The sequence below is a fragment of the Brassica napus genome, unplaced genomic scaffold (genome assembly GCF_020379485.1).
Source record: "Brassica napus cultivar Da-Ae unplaced genomic scaffold, Da-Ae ScsIHWf_1974;HRSCAF=2622, whole genome shotgun sequence".
Classification (NCBI taxonomy): Eukaryota; Viridiplantae; Streptophyta; class Magnoliopsida; order Brassicales; family Brassicaceae; genus Brassica; species Brassica napus.
In genome coordinates, this window is record NW_026015389.1 from 1 (window position 1) to 22,651 (window position 22,651).

The 22,651-nt window shown below is 41.7% G+C and overlaps 1 pseudogene; it reads left to right on the forward strand.

Moving 5' to 3' along the window:
- The first annotated feature begins 653 nt into the window (after positions 1-653).
- Positions 654-22,651, forward strand: part of LOC125599745 — a 28,756-nt pseudogene continuing 6,758 nt past the window's right edge.

Below are 22,651 nucleotides of genomic sequence, written 5' to 3' on the forward strand. Positions count from 1 at the left end.
TAGACCAGATTGACTTTGTACCAGGAGCTACTTTACCAAACCGTCCAGCATACAGGACCAACCCTGTGGAGACTAAGGAGCTTCAGAAACAAGTCAATGAGCTAATGGAGAAGGGACATATCAGGGAGAGTATGAGTCCTTGTGCTGTACCTGTCCTCTTGGTGCCAAAAAAGATGGAAGCTGGAGGATGTGTGTGGACTGCAGAGCCATCAACAACATAACAGTTAAGTACAGACATCCTATTCCTCGCTTAGATGATATGCTAGATGAGTTACATGGGTTCATGTGTCTTTTCTAAAATTGATTTAAAGAGTGGTTACCACCAGATTAGAATGAAAGAAGGAGATGAGTGGAAAACTGCCTTTAAAACTAAGCTAGGATTGTATGAATGGCTTGTGATGCCTTTTGGGCTTACTAATGCACCTAGTACCTTCATGAGATTAATGAATCATGTCTTGAGAGCTTTGATAGGACGATTTGTAGTTGTTTACTTTGATGATATCCTGATTTACAGCAAGACTATGAAAGAACATGTTAATCACTTGAAGCAAGTCTAGATGTGCTTAGAAAAGAAAATCTGTATGCTAACTATAAGAAGTGCTCTTTTGGCACAGATAACCTTGTCTTTTTTTGGTTTTGTTGTGACTTCACAGGGCATACAGGTTGATGAGGAAAAGGTGAAGGCTATCAGGGAGTGGCCGATTCCTAAATCTATTGGAGAGGTCAGAAGTTTTCATGGACTTGCTGGCTTCTACCGGAGGTTTGTGAGAGATTTCAGTACAGTTGCAGCACCCCTGACTGAAGTAGTCAAGAAGAGTGTAGGTTTCACTTGGGGACCAGCACAAGAAGAGGCATTTCAAATGCTAAAAGAGAAGTTAACAAGTGCTCCCTTACTTGCACTTCCTGACTTTTCTAAGACTTTTGAAATTGAATGTGATGCATCTGGTATTGGAATTGGAGCTGTGTTGATGCAGGATAAGAAACCCATAGCTTATTTCAGTGAGAAGCTAGGAGGCGCCACCTTAAACTATCCTACCTATGACAAGGAGCTGTATGCCTTGGTGAGAGCTTTACAAGTGTGGCAACATTACTTGTGGCCTAAGGAGTTTGTGATCCATACAGATCATGAATCCCTTAAACATCTCAAAGGGCAACAGAAGCTGAACAAGAGACACGCCAGGTGGGTGGAGTTCATTGAGACCTTTCCTTATGTCATTCCACTACAAGAAAGGTAAGGAGAACGTAGTGGCTGATGCACTCTCCAGAAGGTATACTCTTTTATCTTCAATGGAAACTAAACTCTTAGGATTTGAACACATCAAATCTTGCTATGCTAATGATCCTGAGTTTAAAGATGTGTTTAGAGAATCTGAGAAACATGCTAGTGGAAAATTCTATCAAGTAAAAGGATTTCTTTTCTATGATAACCGCCTGTGTGTTCCTAGTGGTTCTTTGAGAGAATTGTATGTTAGGGAAGCTCACGCAGGAGGGCTGATGGGACACTTTGGGGTCGCCAAACACTCTCCACCTTGCAGGAGCACTTCTACTGGCCGAGTATGAAGAAAGAAGTGGAGCGTGTGTGCTCAAGGTGTGTCGTGTGCAAGCAAGCCAAGTCTAAGGTCCAACCAACAGGTTTGTATACACCTCTCCCTATTCCTACTGCACCATGGATTGATATCTCTATGGACTTTGTCTTAGGATTGCCTAGAACTAGGAAAGGAAGAGATAGCATCTTTGTGGTTGTTGATAGATTTTCTAAGATGGCTCACTTCATACCTTGTCATAAAACTGATGATGCATCTTTGGTAGCTGATCTATTCTTTAGAGAAGTTGTTAGATTGCATGGTATGCCTAGGACTATAGTTTCTGATAGAGATACTAAGTTCCTTAGCTATTTCTGGAAAACTCTGTGGGGAAAGTTGGGAACTAAGCTATTGTTTTCAACTACTTGTCATCCCCAAACTGATGGTCAAACTGAATCAGTCAATAGGACATTGTCTACTCTTTTGCGTGCCATCATTAAGAGTAACATTAGGACATGGGAGGATTGTTTACCACATGTAGAGTTTGCATATAACAGAGCAGTGCATTCAGCTACTAACTCTCTCCTTTTCAAGTTGTTTATGGGTTTAACCCATTGTCTCCTCTTGATTTATTTGCTTTACCTTTAAAAGAACAAACTAACCTTGATGGCAAGCAAAAGGCCGAGTTTGTTTTGTCTTTGCATGAACAGGTCAGGAAGAACATTGAGGAGAGGACCAAGATGTATGAGAGGCAGAGAACAAGGGGCGCAAGGAGCTAGTATTGAACCGGGTGATCTTGTGTGGATTCACATGAGAAAAGAGAGGTTTCCTGTTGAGAGGAAATCAAAGTTGCTGCCAAGGAAAGATGGACCTTTCAAAGTGCTGAAGAGAATCAACAACAATGCCTACCAGATTGATCTTGAAGGGAAATACACAATCAGTTCTACTTTCAATGTTTCTGACTTGGATCCTTTTATTGCAGATGATTTGGATTTGAGGTCAAATCCTTTTAAAGGAGGAGGGGATGGTGTAGCCATGAGTAGAGACATTGGAGAGCTGAGTGAGTCTGATGAGGGAGAGCCAGACTTGAGAAGAGAAGAGCCAGACTTGAGCAGAGAAGAACCAGAGCCAGACTTGAGCAGAGAAGAACCAGACTTGAGCAGAGAAGAACCAAATGAGCTAGCCAGCTTGTGGAGTGGACCAGTAACCAGATCAAGACTGAGAGCACAAGAGGAGAGGCTCCAGGAGATAGCCAAAACCGTGGGCCTTGGTTCAAGACAAGGAGATCAAGATAAACAGCTTGTTGGTTTAATTTAATTACTTTGTAAGGGTTTTGGTTATTGGGCTTTCATTTAATTTAAACCAAAGACAATTAGGATTAGAATTAGAATTAAACCACCTTGGTTTAGCATTAGGGTTTTCGATTTTCACTTTAAGAACATGGGGGCTGCAGCCTTGTTTTCTCAACTTTCAATCTAAGAATTATTCAGTCAACTTTGTTGTCTTGTCTCTAGCTTTCTCTGTTCAGCTCTAGAACATTGATCTCACTTAAAGGAAGGAATTCCTGTGAATCCCATCTTAGACAATACAAGGTGATCTTGTGTCTTTGAGTAGCAAACCATCCTTGGCGCCAACCCATAGGCTCAGGAGACGTCCACAGTTTCAAAGGAGAGCTAGTAGCCTCTTAGAACATCCTCTATCCATCCACCTTCAAGTGATCCAGAGTTTAAGCCATACCCAGGCTGCACCATTCCTAGTTTGGGAATAGGACAGCTTCTTCGTCGTTCCTATCAAACCATGATGAATCTCTTTGTGAGAAACTTGATTTGGATACATAAAGTGGTGGAGAATCACCAGGAGGTTGACTAATCTCATAGGAGTTGGGATGAAGAAGTTATCCCACTTTCAAATCAGGTGATTCCAGTTTCCCAGTTTGGGAATTGGACAGCTTCTTCGTCGTTCCAATCAAACCGGGATGAATCACTTTCTGAGAAGCTTTATTTGGATACATAATGTGGTGGAGAATCACCAGGAAGTTGAATAAATCTCATAGGAGTTGGGATGAAGAAGTTATCCCACTTTCAAATCAGGTGATTCCAGTTTCCCAGTTTGGGAATAGCACAGCTTCTTCGTCGTTCCAATCAAACCAGGATGAATCACTTTGTGAGAAGCTTTATTTGGATACATAAAGTGGTGGAGAATCACCAGGAAGTTGAATAAATCTCATAGGAGTTGGGATGAAGAAGTTATCCCACTTTCAAATCAGGTGCTTCCAGTTTCCCAGTTTGGGAATAACACAGCTTCTTCGTCGTTCCAATCAAACCAGGATGAATCACTTGTAAGAAGCTTGATTTGGATACATAAAGTGGTGGAGAATCACCAGGAAGTTGAATAAATCTCATAGGAGTTGGGATGAAGAAGTTATCCCACTTTCAAATCAGGTAATTCTAGTTTTCCCAGTTTGGGAATAGGACAGCTTCTTCGTCGTTCCAATCAAACCATGATGAATCACTTTGTGAGAAGCTTGATTTGGATACATAAAGTGGTGGAGAATCACCAGGAAGTTGAATAAATCTCATAGGAGTTGGATGAAGAAGTTATCCCACTTTCAAATCAGGTGATTCCAGTTTCCCGTTTGGGAATAGGACAGCTTCTTCGTCGTTCCAATCAAACCAGGATGAATCACTTTGTGAGAAGCTTTATTTGGATACATAAAGTGGTGGAGAATCACCAGGAAGTTGAATAAATCTCATAGGAGTTGGGATGAAGAAGTTATCCCACTTTCAAATCAGGTGATTCCAGTTTCCCAGTTTGGGAATAGGACAGCTTCTTCGTCGTTCCAATCAAACCAGGATGAATCACTTTGTGAGAAGCTTGATTTGGATACATAAAGTGGTGGAGAATCACCAGGAAGTTGAATAAATCTCATAGGAGTTGGGATGAAAAAGTTATCCCACTTTCAAATCAGGTGATTCCAGTTTCCAGTTTGGGAATAGGACAGCTTCTTCGTCGTTCCAATCAAACCAGGATGAATCTCTTTGTGAGAAGCTTGATTTGGATACATAAAGTGGTGGAGAATCACCAGGAAGTTGAATAAATCTCATAGGAGTTGGGATGAAGAAGTTATCCCACTTTCAAATCAGGTGATTCCAGTTTCCCAGTTTGGGAATAGGACAGCTTCTTCGTCGTTCCAATCAAACCAGGATGAATCACTTTGTGAGAAGCTTGATTTGGATACATAAAGTGGTGGAGAATCACCAGGAAGTTGAATAAATCTCATAGGAGTTGGGATGAAGAAGTTATCCCACTTTCAAATCAGGTGATTCCAGTTTCCCAGTTTGGGAATTGGACAACTTCTTCGTCGTTCCAATCAAACCAGGATGAATCTTTTGTGAGAAGCTTATTTGGATACATAAAGTGGTGGAGAATCACCAGGAAGTTGAATAAATCTCATAGGAGTTGGGATGAAGAAGTTATCCCACTTTCAAATCAGGTGATTCCAGTTTCCCAGTTTGGGAATAGGACAGCTTCTTCGTCGTTCCAATCAAACCAGGATGAATCACTTTGTGAGAAGCTTGATTTGGATACATAAAGTGGTGGAGAATCACCAGGAAGTTGAATAAATCTCATAGGAGTTGGGATGAAGAAGTTATCCCACTTTCAAATCAGGTGATTCCAGTTTCCCAGTTTGGGAATAGCACAGCTTCTTCGTCGTTCCAATCAAACCAGGATGAATCACTTTGTGAGAAGCTTGATTTGGATACATAAAGTGGTGGAGAATCACCAGGAAGTTGAATAAATCTCATAGGAGTTGGGTGAAGAAGTTATCCCACTTTCAAATCAGGTGATTCCAGTTTCCCAGTTTGGGAATAGCACAGCTTCTTCGTCGTTCCAATCAAACCAGGATGAATCACTTTGTGAGAAGCTTGATTTGGATACATAAAGTGGTGGAGAATCACCAGGAAGTTGAATAAATCTCATAGGAGTTGGGATGAAGAAGTTATCCCACTTTCAAATCAGGTGATTCCAGTTTCCCAGTTTGGGAATAAGACAGCTTCTTCGTCGTTCCAATCAAACCAGGATGAATCTCTTGTGAGAAGCTTGATTTGGATACATAAAGTGGTGGAGAATCACCAGGAAGTTGAATAAATCTCATAGGAGTTGGCATGAAGAAGTTATCCCACTTTCAAATCAGGTGATTCCAGTTTCCCAGTTTGGGAATAGCACAGCTTCTTCGTCGTTCCAATCAAACCAGGATGAATCACTTTGTGAGAAGCTTGATTTGGATACATAAAGTGGTGGAGAATCACCAGGAAGTTGAATAAATCTCATAGGAGTTGGGATGAAGAAGTTATCCCACTTTCAAATCAGGTGATTCCAGTTTCCCAGTTTGGGAATAGGACAGCTTCTTCGTCGTTCCAATCAAACCAGGATGAATCTCTTTGTGAGAAGCTTGATTTGGATACATAAAGTGGTGGAGAATCACCAGGAAGTTGAATAAATCTCATAGGAGTTGGGATGAAAAGTTATCCCACTTTCAAATCAGGTGATTCCAGTTTCCCAGTTTGGGAATAGGACAGCTTCTTCGTCGTTCCAATCAAACCAGGATGAATCACTTTGTGAGAAGCTTGATTTGGATACATAAAGTGGTGGAGAATCACCAGGAAGTTGAATAAATCTCATAGGAGTTGGGATGAAGAAGTTATCCCACTTTCAAATCAGGTGATTCCAGTTTCCCAGTTTGGGAATAGCACAGCTTCTTCGTCGTTCCAATCAAACCAGGATGAATCACTTTGTGAGAAGCTTGATTTGGATACATAAAGTGGTGGAGAATCACCAGGAAGTTGAATAAATCTCATAGGAGTTGGCATGAAGAAGTTATCCCACTTTCAAATCAGGTGATTCCAGTTTCCCAGTTTGGGAATAGGACAGCTTCTTCGTCGTTCCAATCAAACCAGGATGAATCACTTTGTGAGAAGCTTGATTTGGATACATAAAGTGGTGGAGAATCACCAGGAAGTTGAATAAATCTCATAGGAGTTGGCAAGAAGAAGTTATCCCACTTTCAAATCAGGTGATTCCAGTTTCCCAGTTTGGGAATAGGACAGCTTCTTCGTCGTTCCAATCAAACCAGGATGAATCTCTTTGTGAGAAGCTTGATTTGGATACATAAAGTGGTGGAGAATCACCAGGAAGTTGAATAAATCTCATAGGAGTTGGGATGAAGAAGTTATCCCACTTTCAAATCAGGTGATTCCAGTTTCCCAGTTTGGGAATAGCACAGCTTCTTCGTCGTTCCAATCAAACCAGGATGAATCACTTTGTAAGAAGCTTGATTTGGATACATAAAGTGGTGGAGAATCACCAGGAAGTTGAATAAATCTCATAGGAGTTGGGATGAAGAAGTTATCCCACTTTCAAATCAGGTGATTCCAGTTTCCCAGTTTGGGAATAGGACAGCTTCTTCGTCGTTCCAATCAAACCAGGATGAATCTCTTTGTGAGAAGCTTGATTTGGATACATAAAGTGGTGGAGAATCACCAGGAAGTTGAATAAATCTCATAGGAGTTGGCATGAAGAAGTTATCCCACTTTCAAATCAGGTGATTCCAGTTTCCCAGTTTGGGAATAGCACAGCTTCTTCGTCGTTCCAATCAAACCAGGATGAATCACTTTGTGAGAAGCTTGATTTGGATACATAAAGTGGTGGAGAATCACCAGGAAGTTGAATAAATCTCATAGGAGTTGGGATGAAGAAGTTATCCCACTTTCAAATCAGGTGATTCCAGTTTCCCAGTTTGGGAATAGGACAGCTTCTTCGTCGTTCCATTCAAACCAGGATGAATCACTTTGTGAGAAGCTTGATTTGGATACATAAAGTGGTGGAGAATCACCAGGAAGTTGAATAAATCTCATAGGAGTTGGGATGGAAAAGTTATCCCACTTTCAAATCAGGTGATTCCAGTTTCCCAGTTTGGGAATAGGATAGCTTCTTCGTCGTTCCATTCAAACCAGGATGAATCACTTTGTGAGAAGCTTGATTTGGATACATAAAGTGGTGGAGAATCACCAGGAAGTTGAATAAATCTCATAGGAGTTGGGATGAAGAAGTTATCCCACTTTCAAATCAGGTGATTCCAGTTTCCCAGTTTGGGAATAGCACAGCTTCTTCGTCGTTCCAATCAAACCAGGATGAATCACTTTGTGAGAAGCTTGATTTGGATACATAAAGTGGTGGAGAATCACCAGGAAGTTGAATAAATCTCATAGGAGTTGGCATGAAGAAGTTATCCCACTTTCAAATCAGGTGATTCCAGTTTCCCAGTTTGGGAATAGGACAGCTTCTTCGTCGTTCCAATCAAACCAGGATGAATCACTTTGTGAGAAGCTTGATTTGGATACATAAAGTGGTGGAGAATCACCAGGAAGTTGAATAAATCTCATAGGAGTTGGCATGAAGAAGTTATCCCACTTTCAAATCAGGTGATTCCAGTTTCCCAGTTTGGGAATAGGACAGCTTCTTCGTCGTTCCAATCAAACCAGGATGAATCACTTTGTGAGAAGCTTGATTTGGATACATAAAGTGGTGGAGAATCACCAGGAAGTTGAATAAATCTCATAGGAGTTGGGATGAAGAAGTTATCCCACTTTCAAATCAGGTGATTCCAGTTTCCCAGTTTGGGAATAGCACAGCTTCTTCGTCGTTCCAATCAAACCAGGATGAATCACTTTGTGAGAAGCTTGATTTGGATACATAAAGTGGTGGAGAATCACCAGGAAGTTGAATAAATCTCATAGGAGTTGGGATGAAGAAGTTATCCCACTTTCAAATCAGGTGATTCCAGTTTCCCAGTTTGGGAATAGGACAGCTTCTTCGTCGTTCCAATCAAACCAGGATGAATCACTTTGTAAGAAGCTTGATTTGGATACATAAAGTGGTGGAGAATCACCAGGAAGTTGAATAAATCTCATAGGAGTTGGGATGAAGAAGTTATCCCACTTTCAAATCAGGTGATTCCAGTTTCCCAGTTTGGGAATAGGACAGCTTCTTCGTCGTTCCAATCAAACCAGGATGAATCTCTTTGTGAGAAGCTTGATTTGGATACATAAAGTGGTGGAGAATCACCAGGAAGTTGAATAAATCTCATAGGAGTTGGCTAAAAGAAGTTATCCCACTTTCAAATCAGGTGATTCCAGTTTCCCAGTTTGGGAATAGCACAGCTTCTTCGTCGTTCCAATCAAACCAGGATGAATCACTTTGTGAGAAGCTTGATTTGGATACATAAAGTGGTGGAGAATCACCAGGAAGTTGAATAAATCTCATAGGAGTTGGGATGAAGAAGTTATCCCACTTTCAAATCAGGTGATTCCAGTTTCCCAGTTTGGGAATAGGACAGCTTCTTCGTCGTTCCAATCAAACCAGGATGAATCACTTTGTGAGAAGCTTGATTTGGATACATAAAGTGGTGGAGAATCACCAGGAAGTTGAATAAATCTCATAGGAGTTGGGATGAAGAAGTTATCCCACTTTCAAATCAGGTGATTCCAGTTTCCCAGTTTGGGAATAGGACAGCTTCTTCGTCGTTCCAATCAAACCAGGATGAATCACTTTGTGAGAAGCTTGATTTGGATACATAAAGTGGTGGAGAATCACCAGGAAGTTGAATAAATCTCATAGGAGTTGGGATGAAGAAGTTATCCCAGTTTCCCAGTTTGGGAATAGCACAGCTTCTTCGTCGTTCCAATCAAACCAGGATGAATCACTTTGTGAGAAGCTTGATTTGGATACATAAAGTGGTGGAGAATCACCAGGAAGTTGAATAAATCTCATAGGAGTTGGGATGAAGAAGTTATCCCACTTTCAAATCAGGTGATTCCAGTTTCCCAGTTTGGGAATAGGACAGCTTCTTCGTCGTTCCAATCAAACCAGGATGAATCACTTTGTGAGAAGCTTGATTTGGATACATAAAGTGGTGGAGAATCACCAGGAAGTTGAATAAATCTCATAGGAGTTGGCAAGAAGAAGTTATCCCACTTTCAAATCAGGTGATTCCAGTTTCCCAGTTTGGGAATAGCACAGCTTCTTCGTCGTTCCAATCAAACCAGGATGAATCACTTTGTGAGAAGCTTGATTTGGATACATAAAGTGGTGGAGAATCACCAGGAAGTTGAATAAATCTCATAGGAGTTGGGATGAAGAAGTTATCCCACTTTCAAATCAGGTGATTCCAGTTTCCCAGTTTGGGAATAGGACAGCTTCTTCGTCGTTCCAATCAAACCAGGATGAATCTCTTTGTGAGAAGCTTGATTTGGATACATAAAGTGGTGGAGAATCACCAGGAAGTTGAATAAATCTCATAGGAGTTGGCTGAAGAAGTTATCCCACTTTCAAATCAGGTGATTCCAGTTTCCCAGTTTGGGAATAGCACAGCTTCTTCGTCGTTCCAATCAAACCAGGATGAATCACTTTGTGAGAAGCTTGATTTGGATACATAAAGTGGTGGAGAATCACCAGGAAGTTGAATAAATCTCATAGGAGTTGGGATGAAGAAGTTATCCCACTTTCAAATCAGGTGATTCCAGTTTCCCAGTTTGGGAATAGGACAGCTTCTTCGTCGTTCCAATCAAACCAGGATGAATCACTTTGTGAGAAGCTTGATTTGGATACATAAAGTGGTGGAGAATCACCAGGAAGTTGAATAAATCTCATAGGAGTTGGGATGAAGAAGTTATCCCACTTTCAAATCAGGTGATTCCAGTTTCCCAGTTTGGGAATAGGACAGCTTCTTCGTCGTTCCAATCAAACCAGGATGAATCACTTTGTGAGAAGCTTGATTTGGATACATAAAGTGGTGGAGAATCACCAGGAAGTTGAATAAATCTCATAGGAGTTGGGATGAAGAAGTTATCCCACTTTCAAATCAGGTGATTCCAGTTTCCCAGTTTGGGAATAGCACAGCTTCTTCGTCGTTCCAATCAAACCAGGATGAATCACTTTGTGAGAAGCTTGATTTGGATACATAAAGTGGTGGAGAATCACCAGGAAGTTGAATAAATCTCATAGGAGTTGGCAAGAAGAAGTTATCCCACTTTCAAATCAGGTGATTCCAGTTTCCCAGTTTGGGAATAGGACAGCTTCTTCGTCGTTCCAATCAAACCAGGATGAATCACTTTGTGAGAAGCTTGATTTGGATACATAAAGTGGTGGAGAATCACCAGGAAGTTGAATAAATCTCATAGGAGTTGGCAAGAAGAAGTTATCCCACTTTCAAATCAGGTGATTCCAGTTTCCCAGTTTGGGAATAGGACAGCTTCTTCGTCGTTCCAATCAAACCAAGATGAATCACTTTGTGAGAAGCTTGATTTGGATACATAAAGTGGTGGAGAATCACTAGGAAGTTGAATAAATCTCATAGGTGTTGAGTTGAGCTGAGTATTTGTATGAAGAGCTAAGGAGTTGAAGAGGAAAGGAGATGAGGAAGCTTAAGGGAGTTTAGAGAGAGCATGGTACGGACGTCCGTACAAGGCCGTACAAGCCGTACAGTCCGTACCATCCAAGTCTCGACCAAACTTACCTTGCACAAGTGAAACGGTAACTATGGAAGAGTTACTCAAGAGGAGAAGGATCAGACCGTTTAAGAGATAAGGGACGCGCATTGCCAGGCTGGGACAGGCTGGAAAGCTAAAGCACCTTTAGTCCAAGATGCCATAAGCGTGTGATGCTTCTTAGTGGTTGATTTGAATACTTTACCTTGACCTCACATGCTTACTCCTTAACCTTGCGATTTGTAAACCCTAGTAGCTCTCCTATATATTGTAACTCATCAACACTAATAAAGATTATGCAGTTTGAGTCTCTCTAATCTCTTAGACACTAAACGGCTCTATCTAGTCTCTTAATCTTTCACAAACTTCTCTTAATCACTTCTTAAACACTCTCTTTATTCTGATTACTCTAAGGATCTCTTAATCTCATATGGTATCAGAGCCAGGTTCATTTGAATCTGGGGTTTGATCTTTAGAGAGTTACAAGCTAAACGTCTTTGAAGCTACACGCGAGTAGTCTTGAAGGTGTTGAAGCTGTGGTCCGTTCTAGTTGAAGCTGTGCTACGTTCTGTTGGTTTGCGTGATTCTAGACTCAAGGTTGGTGTGTACGAGATCCAAGATTCAAGTTTTCAAGTCAAGCAAAGATGGAACATGGGATGAACATGAGGATGAAGGTAGCGGTTACTTTCAAAGGTAGCAACTACCTTGTGTGGTCTCGGATGGTGAAGACTGCGGTGGGAAGTAAGGGTTTGTGGGGGCACATCACAACAGGGGAGGCTCCGAAACTCATTACTCAGGGAGGAGATCAAGAAGAGGTCTCCAATGAAGCGGCTGTGGAGAAATGGCAACAAGAAGACATGCTGGTGATGACGGTTCTACACGCATCCTTGGACCCAGCTATCTTGGATGCCTACAGCTACTGTGAATCAGCCAAGGAGCTGTGGGACACGCTGAAGAAGGTGTATGGGAACACTTCCAACCTCAGCCGTGTGTTTGAAGTGAAGCTAGCGATCAACCGTCTTGCACAAGAGGACATGGAGTTCACTAAGCACTTGGGGAGGTTCAGGTCCTTATGGTCAGAGCTGGAGATGCTGAGGCCGAGCACAACTGATCCAGATCAGTTGAATGAGAGGCGCGAGCAAGACAAGGTCTTTGGGCTGCTTCTCACACTGAACCCGGCCTACACCCAGCTCATCCAGCACATGTTAAGGTCAGACAAGCTTCCGGACCTTGAGGAGGTGTGTGCACAAATCCAAAGGGAGCAGGGATCTATGGGTTTGTTTGGAGGAAAGGGGGAGCTCTCTCTTGCCAATCAAGCAGCTCATGAGGATTCAACCGAGGCTCCACAAGCAAACAAGGCATCTCACGGGAAGTACGAGGACAGGAAGTTCAATGGCAACTGTGATCATTGCAAGAAGCATGGTCATAAGAAGAGCCAATGCTGGATACTGCACCCACACCTCAAGCCGGCCAAGTTCATGAAGGAGCGTGAGGGAAGGGCAAATGTGACTGAAGGTTCAAGTGGAGCTGGCACCAGCAAGATCAGTGAAGTGGATGGGCTTGGAGGCAATGATGGGAATGGGAAGTCTCTGGTGGCTTACACAGGCGCCTCAAGCTCCCGCAGCAATGATGACTACATCAAGAGATCAGACCTTGATGCCCTCTTCAAAATGCTAAAGGAAAACGGTAACACTTACGGTTATTCCTTTGGAGCTTCTATGATTGCATATAAGGATGATCACTTGATTAGAGAACTAGTAGAACGGTTAGAAGCTAGGAATGAGTATAGACATGCTCACATTGCTAGAACTGATAAGATGCATCCATCACTTAGTAATCTATGCCATAATGCTAAACGAGTAGGTAAACCATTGATTGTTGATTCTGGTGCATCACATCATATGATAAGTGATGAAAACTTGATTAAGGATATAGAACCTACACATGGGCATGTGATGATAGCAAATGGGGATAAGATACCCATTAGAGGAATAGGAAAGCTTAAGCTGTTTAACAAAGAATCTAGAGCTTTTTACATGCCTGAATTCACATCAAACCTATTATCAGTGAAGAAATGTACTAATGATTTACAATGCAATGTTATCTTTAGTCCTAATGATGTGAAGTTTCAGGATATTGAGAGCAGCAGATTGATTGGGAAAGGGGTGACTAAGGGAGATCTCTATATGCTTGAAGAACTCACTTCTGTTCCTGATTATAGTTGCTCGTTTACTTCTGCTTCTTTGTTGAATAAAAATGCATTGTGGCATGCTAGAGTAGGACACCCTCATGTTAAAGCTTTGAACTTAATGGTACCAGGTGTTGTGTTTGAGAACAAAGATTGTGAAGCTTGCATTTTAGGCAAGCATTGTAGAACTGTGTTTCAAAAGTCTACTACCGTTTATGATAATTGCTTTGATCTAATTCATTCAGATGTGTGGACTGCCCCTTGCTTATCTAGAGATAGTTATAAGTATTTTGTCACATTCATTGATGAAAAATCCAAATACACCTGGTTAACCTTAATTCAGACCAAAGATAGGGTACTTGATGCATTTAGGAACTTTCAAACTTATGTAACTAACCATTATCATGCTAAGATTAAAATTTTGAGATCAGATAATGGAGGAGAGTACACGAGTCATGCATTCAAGCAACACCTATCACAACATGGGATCCTACATCAAACAAGCTGTCCTTATACTCCACAGCAAAATGGAGTGGCTGAGAGGAAGAATAGGCATCTCATGGAAGTGGCAAGGTCACTTATGTTTCAGAGTAATGTTCCAAAGAGATTTTGGAGTGATGCGGTTGCCACTGCTTGTTACCTGATAAACAGAACTCCAACCAAAGTTCTGAATGAGAAGGCTCCATTTGAAGTTCTGAACAGGTACAAGCCAGCTCTTGATTACTTGCGAGTCTTTGGATGCCTATGCTTTGTACTCAAACCAGGAGAGATGATCAACAAGCTAGAAGCAAGAAGCACTAAGGCTGTGTTCATAGGATACTCAGCTACACAGAAAGGATACAAATGCTATGATCCTATAGCAAGGAGAGTTCTTGTATCTAGAGATGTGAAGTTCTTGGAAGATAGAGGATACTATGAAGAAAAGAATCAAGAAGACCTGAAGGACTTAACATCAGACAAGGCCACCACCTTGCGGATCATTCTTGAAGGTCTTGGAATCAGTACATCCCAGGATCCGAGGAATCACGCAACTACACCTCCTGAAGTTGGTTCACCATCCCACCTTGATCATGAGGGAGGAGAGGAGCATGAGGAGCCTATGCAAGAGGCCAACCAAGATGAAGGAGGAGTAGAGAATGAAGGAGAAGAGAGCATAGGCTCGGATGGTCATGGACATGATCATGGTGTGACACAAACACCTTCTCAAGATGAAGTGGTAGAAGAACAACAGGAAGAAGAACCGGTTGTGCAGCCACTAAGAAGGAGTACAAGGATAAGGAAGGATCCTTCCAGTTGGGTAAACACGAGAGTGTACTACAATGCCCAAGCTGTGGAGCATCCTTCTCAAGCCGTGTGCTCCTTTGCTCAATATCCAGAAGCACATTGCGCGTTCATGGTAAACTTGGATGAGAATCACATCCCAAGAAGCTATGAAGAAGCAATGAAAGATAAAGAATGGAAGGAATCAGTTGGAGATGAGGCAGGAGCGATGATCAAGAATGATACATGGTATGAGAGTGAGTTACCAAAAGGGAAGAAGGCTGTGACTAGTAGATGGATATTCACAATCAAGTACAAAGCGGATGGAAAGGTTGAGAGGAAGAAGTCAAGGCTAGTTGCAAGAGGTTTCACTCAAACTTATGGAGAAGATTACATAGAAACCTTTGCACCAGTAGCTAAACTCCACACAATCCGGATTGTACTAAGCTTGGCTGTGAATCTTGGATGGGGGTTATGGCAAATGGATGTGAAGAATGCGTTTCTACAAGGTGAACTTGAGGATGAAGTGTATATGCATCCACCTCCAGGCCTTGAACACTTAGTGAAGAGTGGAAATGTGTTGAGACTGAAGAAAGCCATCTATGGGCTGAAGCAATCACCAAGAGCTTGGTACAACAAGTTGAGCACTACTCTGAATGGCCGAGGCTTCAAGAAGTCTGAACTAGATCACACCCTCTTCACACTCACGACTCCCTCAGGTATGATTGCACTCCTTGTGTATGTTGATGATATCATTATCACAGGGAGTGATAAGGAAGGTATCATAGCAACCAAGGAGTTTCTTAAATCCATGTTTGAGATTAAAGACTTGGGAGAAATGAAATACTTTCTTGGAATTGAGATATGTAGATCCAAGGAAGGTTTGTTCATGTCCCAAAGGAAGTATACACTTGATCTTTTGAAAGGTGCAGGTGCTTATGGAGGCAAGACAGCAAGGATGCCTATGGAGGATGGCTACAAAGTCCCACGAGAGGGGGAGATTGAAGACAGCAAACCTTATCAGGATCCTAAACTCTATAGAAAACTAGTTGGCAAATTGATTTATCTCACTATAACTAGACCTGACATTTGTTTTGCTGTGAATCAGGTGAGTCAACACATGCAAGTGCCTAAGGAACATCATTGGCGCATGGTGGAGAGGATCTTGATGTATCTCAACGGCTCACCTGATCAAGGAGTATGGATGGGCTGCAATGGAAGCACTGAAGTGGTGGGATACTGTGATGCGGATTGGGCTGGTGATAGAGCAGACAGGAGATCAACCACAGGCTATTGCACATTCATTGGAGGCAACTTGGTGACTTGGAAGAGTAAGAAGCAGAAGGTGGTGTCTTGCTCAAGTGCAGAAGCTGAGTATAGAGCTATGCTGAAGCTCACCAACGAGTTAGTATGGATCAAAGGCATCTTGAAGCATTTGGAGATTGATCAAGCCACGCCAATGACCATGCATTGTGATAACCAAGCTGCCATTCACATTGCCTCCAACTCGGTGTTCCATGAGAGAACCAAGCACATTGAAGTTGATTGTCACAAGGTGAGGCAGATGATCATCTTAGGAGTCATCTTGCCATGCTACACAAGGAGTGAAGATCAGTTAGCGGATGTGTTTACCAAGGCTGCAAGACAGAAGACAATGGAGTCCATTCACATCAGGTTGGGCCTCATTGATCTTGGGAAGAGAAGGAGCTAATCCCCTTAGCTGCAAGGTCTTTACTCTTTTTCCCTCATCAAAGTTTTATCCCATTGGGTTTTCTTTGGTGAGGTTTTTAATGAGGAAGATCTTGTGGCTTCCAAGCTTAAGCTTTCACAAAGCTAAGCTTGAGGGGGAGTGTTGAGTTGAGCTGAGTATTTGTATGAAGAGCTAAGGAGTTGAAGAGGAAAGGAGATGAGGAAGCTTAAGGGAGTTTAGAGAGAGCATGGTACGGACGTCCGTACAAGGCCGTACAAGCCGTACAGTCCGTACCATCCAAGTCTCAACCTAAACTTACCTTGCACAAGTGAAACGGTAACTATGGAAGAGTTACTCAAGAGGAGAAGGATCAGACCGTTTAAGAGATAAGGGACGCGCATTGCCAGGCTGGGACAGGCTGGAAAGCTAAAGCACCTTTAGTCCAAGATGCCATAAGCGTGTGATGCTTCTTAGTGGTTGATTTGAATACTTTACCTTGACCTCACATGCTTACTCCTTAACCTTGCGATTTGTAAACCCTAGTAGCTCTCCTATATATTGTAACTCATCAACACTAATAAAGATTATGCAGTTTGAGTCTCTCTAATCTCTTAGACACTAAACGGCTCTATCTAGTCTCTTAATCTTTCACAAACTTCTCTTAATCACTTCTTAAACACTCTCTTTATTCTGATTACTCTAAGGATCTCTTAATCTCATAATAGGAGTTGGGATGAAGAAGTTATCCCACTTTCAAATCAGGTGCTTCCAGTTTCCCAGTTTGGGAATTGGACAGCTTCTTCGTCGTTCCAATCAAACCAGGATGAATCACTTTGTAAGAAGCTTGATTTGGATACATAAAGTGGTGGAGAATCACCAGAAAGTTGAATAAATCTCATAGGAGTTGGGATGAAGAAGTTATCCCACTTTCAAATCAGGTGATTCCAGTTTCCCAGTTTGGGAATTGGACAGCTTCTTCGTCGTTCCAATCAAACCAGGATGAATCTCTTTGTGAGAAGCTTGATTTGGATACATAAAGTGGTGGAGAATCACCAGGAAGTTGAATAAATATCATAGGAGTTGGCTAAAAGAAGTTATCCCACTTTCAAATCAGGTGATTCCAGTTTCCCAGTTTGGGAATAGCACAGCTTCTTCGTCGTTCCAATCAAACCAGGATGAATCACTTTGTGAGAAGCATTATTTGGATACATAAAGTGGTGGAGAATCACCAGGAAGTTGAATAAATCTCATAGGAGTTGGGATGAAGAAGTTATCCCACTTTCAAATCAGGTGATTCCAGTTTCCCAGTTTGGGAATAGGACAGCTTCTTCGTCGTTCCAATCAAACCAGGATGAATCTCTTTGTGAGAAGCTTGATTTGGATACATAAAGTGGTGGAGAATCACCAGGAAGTTGAATAAATCTCATAGGAGTTGGGATGAAAAGTTATCCCACTTTCAAATCAGGTGATTCCAGTTTCCCAGTTTGGGAATTGGACAGCTTCTTCGTCGTTCCAATCAAACCAAGATGAATCACTTTGTGAGAAGCTTGATTTGGATACATAAAGTGGTGGAGAATCACCAGGAAGTTGAATAAATCTCATAGGAGTTGGGATGAAGAAGTTATCCCACTTTCAAATCAGGTGCTTCCAGTTTCCCAGTTTGGGAATAGCACAGCTTCTTCGTCGTTCCAATCAAACCAGGATGAATCACTTTGTGAGAAGCTTGATTTGGATACATAAAGTGGTGGAGAATCACCAGGAAGTTGAATAAATCTCATAGGAGTTGGCAAGAAGAAGTTATCCCACTTTCAAATCAGGTGATTCCAGTTTCCCAGTTTGGGAATAGGACAGCTTCTTCGTCGTTCCAATCAAACCAGGATGAATCACTTTGTGAGAAGCTTGATTTGGATACATAAAGTGGTGGAGAATCACCAGGAAGTTGAATAAATCTCATAGGAGTTGGCAAGAAGAAGTTATCCCACTTTCAAATCAGGTGATTCCAGTTTCCCAGTTTGGGAATAGGACAGCTTCTTCGTCGTTCCAATCAAACCAGGATGAATCACTTTGTGAGAAGCTTGATTTGGATACATAAAGTGGTGGAGAATCACCAGGAAGTTGAATAAATCTCATAGGAGTTGGGTTGAAGAAGTTATCCCACTTTCAAATCAGGTGATTCCAGTTTCCCAGTTTGGGAATAGCACAGCTTCTTCGTCGTTCCAATCAAACCAGGATGAATCTCTTTGTGAGAAGCTTGATTTGGATACATAAAGTGGTGGAGAATCACCAGGAAGTTGAATAAATCTCATAGGAGTTGGGATGAAGAAGTTATCCCACTTTCAAATCAGGTGATTCCAGTTTCCCAGTTTGGGAATTGGACAGCTTCTTCGTCGTTCCAATCAAACCAGGATGAATCACTTTGTAAGAAGCTTGATTTGGATACATAAAGTGGTGGAGAATCACCAGGAAGTTGAATAAATCTCATAGGAGTTGGGATGAAGAAGTTATCCCACTTTCAAATCAGGTGATTCCAGTTTCCCAGTTTGGGAATTGGACAGCTTCTTCGTCGTTCCAATCAAACCAGGATGAATCTCTTTGTGAGAAGCTTTATTTGGATACATAAAGTGGTGGAGAATCACCAGGAAGTTGAATAAATATCATAGGAGTTGGCTAAAAGAAGTTATCCCACTTTCAAATCAGGTGATTCCAGTTTCCCAGTTTGGGAATAGCACAGCTTCTTCGTCGTTCCAATCAAACCAGGATGAATCACTTTGTGAGAAGCATTATTTGGATACATAAAGTGGTGGAGAATCACCAGGAAGTTGAATAAATCTCATAGGAGTTGGGATGAAGAAGTTATCCCACTTTCAAATCAGGTGCTTCCCCTGTTTCCCAGTTTGGGAATTGGACAAATTCTTCGTCGTTCCAATCAAACCAGGATGAATCTCTTTGTGAGAAGTTTGATTTGGATACATAAAGTGGTGGATAATCACCAGGAAGTTGAATAAATCTCATAGGAGTTGGGATGAAAACGTTATCCCACTTTCAAATCAGGTGCTTCTAGTTTCCCAGTTTGGGAATTGGACAGCTTCTTCGTCGTTCCAATCAAACCAAGATGAATCACTTTGTGAGAAGCTTTATTTGGATACATAAAGTGGTGGAGAATCACCAGGAAGTTGAACAAATCTCATAGGAGTTGGGATGAAGAAGTTATCCCACTTTCAAATCAGGTGCTTCCAGTTTCCCAGTTTGGGAATAGCACAGCTTCTTCGTCGTTCCAATCAAACCAGGATGAATCACTTTGTGAGAAGCTTGATTTGGATACATAAAGTGGTGGAGAATCACCAGTGATATGATCATGGACCAGCCAGCTGATGGAGATAGAGATGGCGAGTTTAGAGATGAACCAGCTAAAGAAGATGAGGTCTTATCCATTCTTAAAGGTCCCATGACTCGAGCCAGAGCTAGGAAACTCAAAGAAGCTATTGGAGGACTAATCAGGAAGTCCTTGGAGCAAGAAGAATGTCTTGGAGGAAGCTTGATACTTCAAGATACGCTTATCACCATTCAAGCCATCTTACCATCAAGTTGAGTATCATCTAGGCTAGCAAGCTATGTGTGCTCTTTTCCTATCATTGTTTTTGTCCCATTGGGTTTTGCAATGATAGGTTTTTAACGAGGCCATAGTCTTGCTATCTTATCACCTAGTTGATACTCTCGGACCAAACCACATGAAGAACCTTATGCTATCTTTACTTCTAAGTATTTATGTCTTTCATTTTCGAAAACTCTATCTAAGTTGTGTCTTTACTTCTACATTAATTGGAGGAGCCTGTTCCTTTAATTTCGAAATGCTTGGAGCCTGTTCCAAGCCTTTCACTATATATATGTGTAACTCGGCAACCCTAGCATCTATCAAGTTTTCTTTCATTTAAACCTTTGTGTTTTCTTCTCCCTTGCTTTCACGAGTTAAGAGAGTGTCTGGTGAGTAGTATCCAGTCTGTTGGTGTGTAATATCCAACGCCCAAGGGCTTTAGAAAGGTGTGTCATATCCGATCTAAGCCTAGGAGTATCAAGGAGCCTTTCCGCAGCCTCTTGTGTCACCATTCGATCCACAACCTTGATAAACTTGAGTCTTTGATTCGTTTATGCAAGGATCTATCCAAACCATCCAGAGAAGGGTCCTAGGATCTCATTAAGTGGTATCAGAGCACTCTGGAAGGGGAGTTTCGATTTCTCTTTTGCGATTTCTTAAGATCTACTCTTTGTCGATTCATATTTTGTTGATCAATCGGTTCTTGTGTGTTTATTCTCATTTGATCTGCTTGTTTCATTATCAGGATTGCTAGATCTGATTGTTTCGTATCTCATATTGATAGATCTAAGAATTTCGATCAAGTTTTGAACAAAAACCTTTTCACATTCTTGTCGATTACGTTATCGTTTTACTTGATCCGAAAGTTTCTTGTGATTGTGTGACTCGATCTGTTGTTAAGATCATAGATCAGGATTTGATTACCTCATTTCATCATCCGTTGAATCTGATCTGTTAGTGTTTCAATTTCGAAAGATAGAATTCAAATCGTCGCGTGTTGATCAAGTATCTTCATTTGCCGCTTTGTTTGAAAAACCTTGTTTCCTTATTTGAATCTTGAGTTCTGAATTCTTTTGAACTACTTACTGGTTCAAGTTTTTCGTGTATCAGGAAGCAATGGGGTCTGAGGAAGATGATGAAACCTTTGTGCGAAGGAATAGGTTGCTGCAAGAAGCAATCACCAAACAAGTGATGGAAGCGATGGTGAAGTTACTGGAAGAGAAATATGATCAGAGACCGCATGATGGGCAAGGACAAGCATCTGGTTCAAGACATGAGCCAAGAAGAAACAGACAAGGTCAGCGTGAGCATGCTGGATCAGAAGAGACTGATAACTTCTATGAGAGTATGAGATTTGAGAGCTCTGGCTGTGTATGTGTATGAGAAGCCATTAGAGGCAAAGAATAAGGTCTTGAACTAGTTGAATAAGAGGTCTGATGAAACTAGTATGAACTTGAATCAGAAACAAAGAGACTTAGAGAGATTAAGAGATTAGAGACTAAGAAAGGGGTAGATTAAGAGAATCTGATCAAGAACACACTTTTATATTTATGAAGGAGATGGGGAAAACCCCCATACTCTCTTAAGAGAGCTTTCAATTTCGTCCATACACATGCCTTATATAGGCTTTACATGTTTGCAACCTTAGAAACCTAAATCTAATGGATAGAAATGACTTGAGAGGAATGGATGGTGAGGATGAGTTGGTCTTGTTGTAATCTGAGTGATGTGTGCTGATTGGCTAAGCTGGCTCACTTTAATTCAAACCAAGGCTGAGGTTTGATTGGTTCTTCTTAGGCTCCTTTGTATCTGTCCACAGATCAGTCTAGGTGCATGGTCGTGGCTGCCTTCCTCTTTACAGCTCCAGCCAGCCTGTCCATACCCCAAAGTAACCAATCAGCTCCACACAGCATCTTCTTGATTCCCTTTGACTAGATTCAAACCTTGGTGCCTTATCCATATACTATGCACTCTTCACATCCTGAATAGTGAATAGTTAACCTGAATAGTGACTAGTGATTCACTATTCACTTTTACACCAACTTGCCCAAACTTCTCCAATCTTACTGTGGTAACTCTCCAAAGTTACTGTGGTAACTTTGGAGTTACTGTCTGACCCAAATCTTCTCTAAATGGTGTCTAAGTCCCTCCTGGACTTAACCCTATCTTTGCACACTCATCAGACCACTTCTGAAGCCTTAAGACTCTCCCAAAGCCTTAACATACAATCTCTGAAGATCTTGCCATGTCTTTGCACAAGCACCAACTCAACTCATCACTTTTGCTTCTCCACTTCTTCTCTTCAAGTTAACACTCCCCCTCAAGCTTGACTCTAGCTGATCCTAAGTCAAGCTTGGAACCTTGAAGAACTTCCTCATTAAAAACCTCACCAAGGAAAACCCTTTGGGACAAAACCTTGATGAGGGAAAAAGAGTAAAGTCTCCAAGGCCTAGGGATTGGCCAGTGAGTCTTTGTGCCTTACCAACAATGTAAGGGACACAAAGACTCTGGATCATGGCCTCTACAATCATCCCACGCCTTGTACTCTCCTTACTGCCTAATCTTGGTCTCTCCCCCTTTCACCTAACCTCTTGTTAGGTTGAAGTGCTCGGACACACCAGATCAGCCTCTTCTTGGAGATACAACTTCTCTTACTGAGTCTTGGCTGCTTCTTCTTCTTATAGAGTCGCCACCTTGTTTTTTTTTTTTTTTTTAGAATGCTTCAGCCACTCTCCAATCACCTCAACACTTGAAGCCGCCTTGGATATTGCTTCTTCATCCTTCATCATACTTCTCAACAGGTTGCTTCCTCTTCTAGAATAACCACCAAGCTCTCTTGGATCATGTAAGCTT